General features: G+C 33.5%; 1 pseudogene; it reads left to right on the top strand.

Moving 5' to 3' along the window:
* The first annotated feature begins 780 nt into the window (after window positions 1-780).
* On the top strand, window positions 781-4,496 carry LOC132598412 (uncharacterized; annotated as a pseudogene).
* Window positions 4,497-6,551: the final 2,055 nt, after the last annotated feature.

Raw genomic sequence — 6,551 nt, 5'->3', positions numbered from 1 at the left:
ATTTATTAATTCTTAAAGAATGTGAAAAGTTAAGTAACGTGGCCAAAAAATATGTGACGGAAGGAGTACTTCATTTATTAATTCTTAAATAACATGAAAAGTCAAAAGTGAACAAGTAAAAGTGCACGGAGAAAATAAATACGTGTCGGATAATTAAAATTGAAGTGCATACATGTATACATGGGAAGAAAATAAATATTCAGCAAAAACGTGAAAAGTCAAAAGTGAACAAGTAAAGTGCACGGAGAAAATAAATATGTGTCAGAAAATTAAATTTGAAGTGCACACATGTATACATGAGAAGAGAATAAATATTCAGTACTATGACATATATCCACGTGGGATTTATTAATTCTTAAAGAATGTGAAAAGTCAAAAGTGAACAAATTAAAGTGCATGGAAGAAATAAATTTGTGCAGGAGAATTACAATTGAAATGCGTATGTCTATACATGACAAGAGAATAAATATTCAGCTAGAACACGAAAAGTCAAAAGTGAACAAGTAAAAGTGCACGGAGGAAATAAATGTGTCGAAGAATTAAATTTGAAGTATATACGTCTATATATGAGAAGAGAATAAATATTAAGTATTATGACATATGTCTATGTGAGATATAAAAATAGTTAGTTAAACTGTATAATTTATATAACTTATAGTATAAGCATTCATTACGTGTATAATTTTTAAGCTCATGGTACAACCATGGGAAGCTGTGTTCGTCCCTTTACCACATTTATATGTAGTAGAAACAAGTACACCTAATATTTTTAGGATTTGGGTTGTCAGATACTAGTAAAAAAGTATTAACATAAACAGACTAGAAAAGGAGAAAGAAGCAGCTCCGAATTTTGAATCCTACTACCTTGGGAATTATGAACCAATTCAACTTGGGTTTTCTTCACCATCTATTTATACCCTTTCTTTTTTTTCCATTCCATCTCATATTTTCATTAGTGTATGTCAGGTAAAAATCTCATCTTTGTGACAATACTATATTTTAATTGAGGTTTCTGATTTTCTTCTATTCCAAATCCAAATTTACTGCTTAGATTGTTAGAATATTTAAATTTTAGTCCAAACGCTATATACTTCTAGACTAGAGATTAGAGTCATACTTGGGAAATTAGTATGAAACGTGTACGCAAATTGCATGATAAAGGTGTGGTGGAGGTACCTCAAGATATCATAATCGAAATATTGCATCGTTTGCCTTCAAAATCTGTGGCAAGGTTTAAATGTGTATCTTAGTGTTGGCGAAAGTACCTTCCTCAACCATGTCTAATTGGTTTCTTTTATCAACCTCGGGTGATCCGTTTTTTAGCCCCGCAAATTCGTTTCTTTTTCTCGTCAACAAATGAATCTTCTTCACAACTACGTTTGGACGAGTTATATTGCTCGGACTCTCTTAAAATGCTGCTACACACATCTCCGGTACTCCAAACATGTGCTACTTTTGGAGGACTCGAAGCGTACCAGTCAGCATTTTTGAAGAGTTGGAACAACATAGTAGATGAGTTAATCAATTTTCTTGACAGGAGAGTGTACATTGTAGCTTCATCCAATGGTTTTCTTCTTTGCAATAGCCAGAGGGTTGATAAACAGAGTATTTATTATGTTTATAGTCCTGTCATGAGGCGGTGATTGGCTCTCCCTAAAACTAAAATCTGCATCAAGAAACCATCCATTGGATTTATTTGTAAGGTACATGACCTTGAAAAAGGTGTCATCTCCTTTACTATAGTTCGCTATTCGTTACCTTCCCTTTTGGGTTTACAGTTCACTAGTATAATAATTGAAAGTTTCTCTTTTGAGACTAATATGTGGACGACCAATTTTCTAAATCTTGATGTACCTCTTGGACTGTGCCCTTCTTTGTGTAGGGGAACATCATCAACTGGTGTCATCGATGGAGTATTTTGTTGGCTTGATCAACAACCACAGATCACTGTTTATGATAGTGTCCACAAGTGTCTCTGGGCATTGGAATTGCCTCAAGAGATTGTGGCCGGACACCGTTATTTTCTTGGAATATCAGGTGGGAAATTGTACTTGGCATTGAAGGAAAGATCTAGGGAAGCCATCACTGTGTGGTATCTCGAGAGCAACATTCGTAGATGAGATAATGCAGTATGGGTTAGGAAGTATTTTGCAAATGTCGCCACTACACACTTGCACAATGTCCACAGGCTAATTTTGGACTTGCAAGCTCTCGTCTTATTGAGGTGAAGAACATGATTATTCATCCTGCGGTTCCGCACATCTTTTATTTGGTTGTAAGAGATAAGGTTTTTTCTTATGACATGGAGACTGATATTGCAGAATTTGTGTATGATTTTGGAGAACCTTGCTGGAAAACACAACACTACACATTATTTTCTTGCTGGTGGGATCAATGGCCACATCTTCTGTAGACTTATAATGTTGGCTATTACTTATTTATTGTTCTTCTAATAACATTTGTTGAGCATTGTATTTACGACAAACTTTAGATATAGATAGCTTTATGATCTTCTTTTTATTTCAGCCAAATCCTTGATTTGATCCTTGATTCTACTCAATCTTGAGAAATCCAAAAAAAAGGATGAGAAGAAGACTCTGTGATTCTTGGAAGTTCCCTACTACGGGAAGTTACGGGCTCGGAAAATGCAAATTCAAAGTTGGATGGATGGAGATCTATTGTAAGAGAATGATCAATGAAGGCAAGGAATATCTCAGGTAGGTGGAAATTAATAATTTCAAATTACTCTTTGATGTTCAATACACTGTGCATAGTTTAATTGGAGTATTTTTTTTTTTGGTCGTTCTGTTTTGTATTAATTCATTAGTTGTAAGAGAGAAAAAGTGAATTTTTTTAGTGGTTTTATAAGTGGTATTTAAGTCCTAAAGTTTCCTTCAAACTAAAAGGGTGTCAGTCTTAAGTACATCAAACATTTGAGATTCTGAATTAAAGAACCGTGCTTATCGCTTAGCTAATGGACTAATGGTGTAATGTTTTATTTTTTTATTTTTTATGATTGGAGATGCCCTTTTATTTTTGCACTTTATTGTCTGTTTGCTGCCTAAAATTCGATCACACATTGAGATTCTGCTAATGTTTAAATTTGGTTGTCTTGGAAAGTTGATGAAGATCCTCCAAAGTTCTTCCAATTCCATGGTTTCTTCCATGGGCTGACTGAACGAGCCTATTGAAGGATGTGGTTGAACTTTATAGTTTCCTCCTTCCGATTGGTAATTTATTATTAGCACTAAAGGCTTTGCAAGTTGCACGGATTTGTTCGACAAATTTGTTTTTGTTTCTATAGAAGTGTTCAATCATCTATGTGAACCCACACCGATAAGTAGGTGAGACCGCCATCCCATGCCCTCCTTTTTCTCACAAGGGTGAGTTTTTCTCTTTACCAATTATTAATTTGTACTTCTACTACATGTCTTCCAAAATATTTGTTTAATGATTCGGTTGTATGCAATTCGCTATCAAACTTTTCCTGTGTGAGGACAGCAAACTGTGGCGTGCTTCTTTTGATGACAATTCCAAGTTCTTCTGAAAGGTCGAGCGTGCTTTCCCCCCTCACTTGGGAATTTCCAATCAAAAAAGTGCAGCAATGAAGCCAAACGAGTACTAGCATTCTCTTCTGCAAAGGGAAGGCCAAGCACAAGTTCTCCTCCCTAATCCAAATGGAAGCTAAGGTACTTGTAATTATTGCCAGTTTAGTTTTATTTGTATAGTTTACTAATCAAGAAGTTCCTAGGAATGAATTTGTAGCTAGAGACTTTCAACACACTTCAGGATCCCTGTGAATTGCCGAAACATCCAGTTATACTCTCTGCACTTGGGTATTTATGTGTCCACCGAGTATCGGAGACTGCCTCGGGCTCTTGGGGAGTTGCACCGATAATGCAGGGTTTAAACAAAAAAGTTCCCTTCACAACTGCATCAAGATAGTGCAGTTTTGGTATTTGGAATTTTTTAACATTGTTAGTCATCCCTACCTACATATTTCAGTTAATGTTGCACCTTTGTCAGTGCCACTGGATTATTCAGAAGCTCTGCCATTACCCACTCGATATCATTGTATTTGTAGTATCAGTCCCACTAATGGCAATGCCTCTGGTTACAGAAACACAACTAAAGTTAAGAGGAAGGAACTCAATACCAGTTACGCGAACTTGATCGTGTTGATTCTACTCGCCGGAGGATAATTCTTCGAAGTTTGTCAACTAATCTCACAATGGATAAACTTAATTCTAATCAGTCTAGCTCCAGTTTCACAACTAAAAGGAGAAAGAAAGGAGCTTCCACTAATTTATTTATTTTGCCTGTAACACTTCTGGTTTTTCTTCTGTATTTGTGGTAATATATGTATATCCCAGAAACCTATAATCCAGAATAAGTTTTTTCTTCTTGCCTGTAAATTTTGAAACTGGATTCTTCTGATAGACAACATGTGGAATTACCAGGATGTCCAATTAAGGATAACAGAACTTAAATTCTAATCACTGCTATTAAAGTTAACTATGCAGCAATAGATGAATTACCAGCAATATTGCCTCCACTTCCATCACTTACAGTGGTATTCCCTGCTTCTTTAGTTCTTCTTTTCTTTCTCATCCGGCATCTGGTATCTACATGGCTTGATAAATGCTCAAGTAGGATTTTGATGTTCGTTGAATACAATTTTTAGTACAAGAGCTTGTATACATGCTTAAATAGAAGTTTGATTTATTGGACAAGTGTTATTATAGCGCAGGGTGGGCACTCCCAGCACGCTCTTTACAAAAACAAATTTTGTTATATCTTACAAGATTACTGAGTTGCTAACAGGAAATTTGCAATTTAAAAGACATATAATCGAAGAAACATCACGTGAACTATCTTTAGAGGTTTTTAGAAAAAAAATATATAGTTGATATTTGATTCAAATATCACAAAAAATTAAAGGGTGGATAAAAGAAGAGGAGGAGAACACATACTTTGATGGCTTATTGCTGAAAATTATTGGAAATAGATTAGTTTCAGGAGTAATGAGATGAGTAGATCTAGGTGTTGTAGTCGTTTTCATTTGAATCCACTCTGACGCCCAAGTAGGGGTTTACAAAGAAAATCAATAAACCGAATGAATCCGATAATACGAATCAAATTGGAAAAAAAAAAATCGGTTAATGGTTTGGTATTGAGAAATAAAACTCGATCATAATTGGTTTGGTTTGTTTTTTACTAAAACAAGTCAAATCGAACCAAACCAACCTGATAATACATATATACAATTTTTAAAAATATTTTATACATAAAAATATTTATATATAATGTAATTTATAAATATTCTTAAGTTTTTTCATTGTTTTTGTCTTTTAACATATTATTTCAAGCTTGGACGTAGAATTTGGAATGGTTTTATAGCCCATAGATGTTAATAACTCAAATAAAGTCCAAATCAATACTAATGCTAACAAAAGAAATTCATTCTAACACTATGAATGACAATAATGTTCAATATCTATTCTTTAGTTTTGCATTGGTTTAGACAGTGAAAATAAATAACTTAAATTTAATTTTTTCTTTGTCATGTAATTAATACTTATTAGCCGTACTTATTTTAGCATGACTTAATAATTTTAGATTATGATCATTTTCATTATGGCTTATTAATCAACTATATTTATTTTATGCAATATTATTGTATTTTTTGCTAAATATTTTATTACAATGTCACCACTCACCTCACATTTTGTGTTATTTTCTTAAGAAACACCTTAATTATATAATTGTATCTTACTAGGACTAAAGAAATATTTGAAGAAAGTTACATGTTTTGTATGAAGAGTTTTCCGGAAAAATACCCGAAAACCCAAGGTTGAAAAACCCCACTTTTGTTGGTTTCGTTTTGTTTGGTTTGATTTGTAGATTTAAAAACCCGACACAATTGGTTAGGTTTGGTGTTTCAAAAATCCGAACTAACTCGGTCCATGTACATACGCCCAAGGTTAAAAAATTGAATATTGTTATTTTCAGACTTATCGTAAAACACATTTTAAGCATTTATATTTATTCGCTTCGGGTCGGTATTTTTTGGTGTCTTTTATAAAATTAAAAATTACCCTCATATTTGGTATAATAATAGATTTATGTTGGAACCTATGCTTTTTGAGGCAAAATATAAAAATCAATTCCGTAACGTTAGATTCACTTCTAATTTTAATGATACCAAAAATAGTTTTTTGATTTAGTATTACAACAGCTAAAGTTTAGTGGCTTAGTAATACAAGCGTAAAATTTAGTCACTTCAATAATACAAAAAAAAAAATCATGACCTTGTTGACGCAGCAGATAAAGTTTAATGACACACATGAAATTTACCCTAACGTAATACTAGTCAACTTCAAAGTCATAAACATATCAACACAAATAGACTAGAAAGGAGAAAGAAGTTACAAAAGGATAGTCTAATTAATCCTACTACTTTTGAAAGGTATCAAGCAATTCAACTTACCATCTATTTAAACCTTCTTTTTCTCCGTACCATATCACATTCTCATTAGGGTATTCTGCGG

This window comes from Lycium barbarum, chromosome 6, assembly GCF_019175385.1.
Source record: "Lycium barbarum isolate Lr01 chromosome 6, ASM1917538v2, whole genome shotgun sequence".
NCBI classification, from domain to species: Eukaryota; Viridiplantae; Streptophyta; class Magnoliopsida; order Solanales; family Solanaceae; genus Lycium; species Lycium barbarum.
Note: the sequence above shows the minus strand (reverse complement) of the source record. Positions and strands in the feature narration are given on the sequence as shown.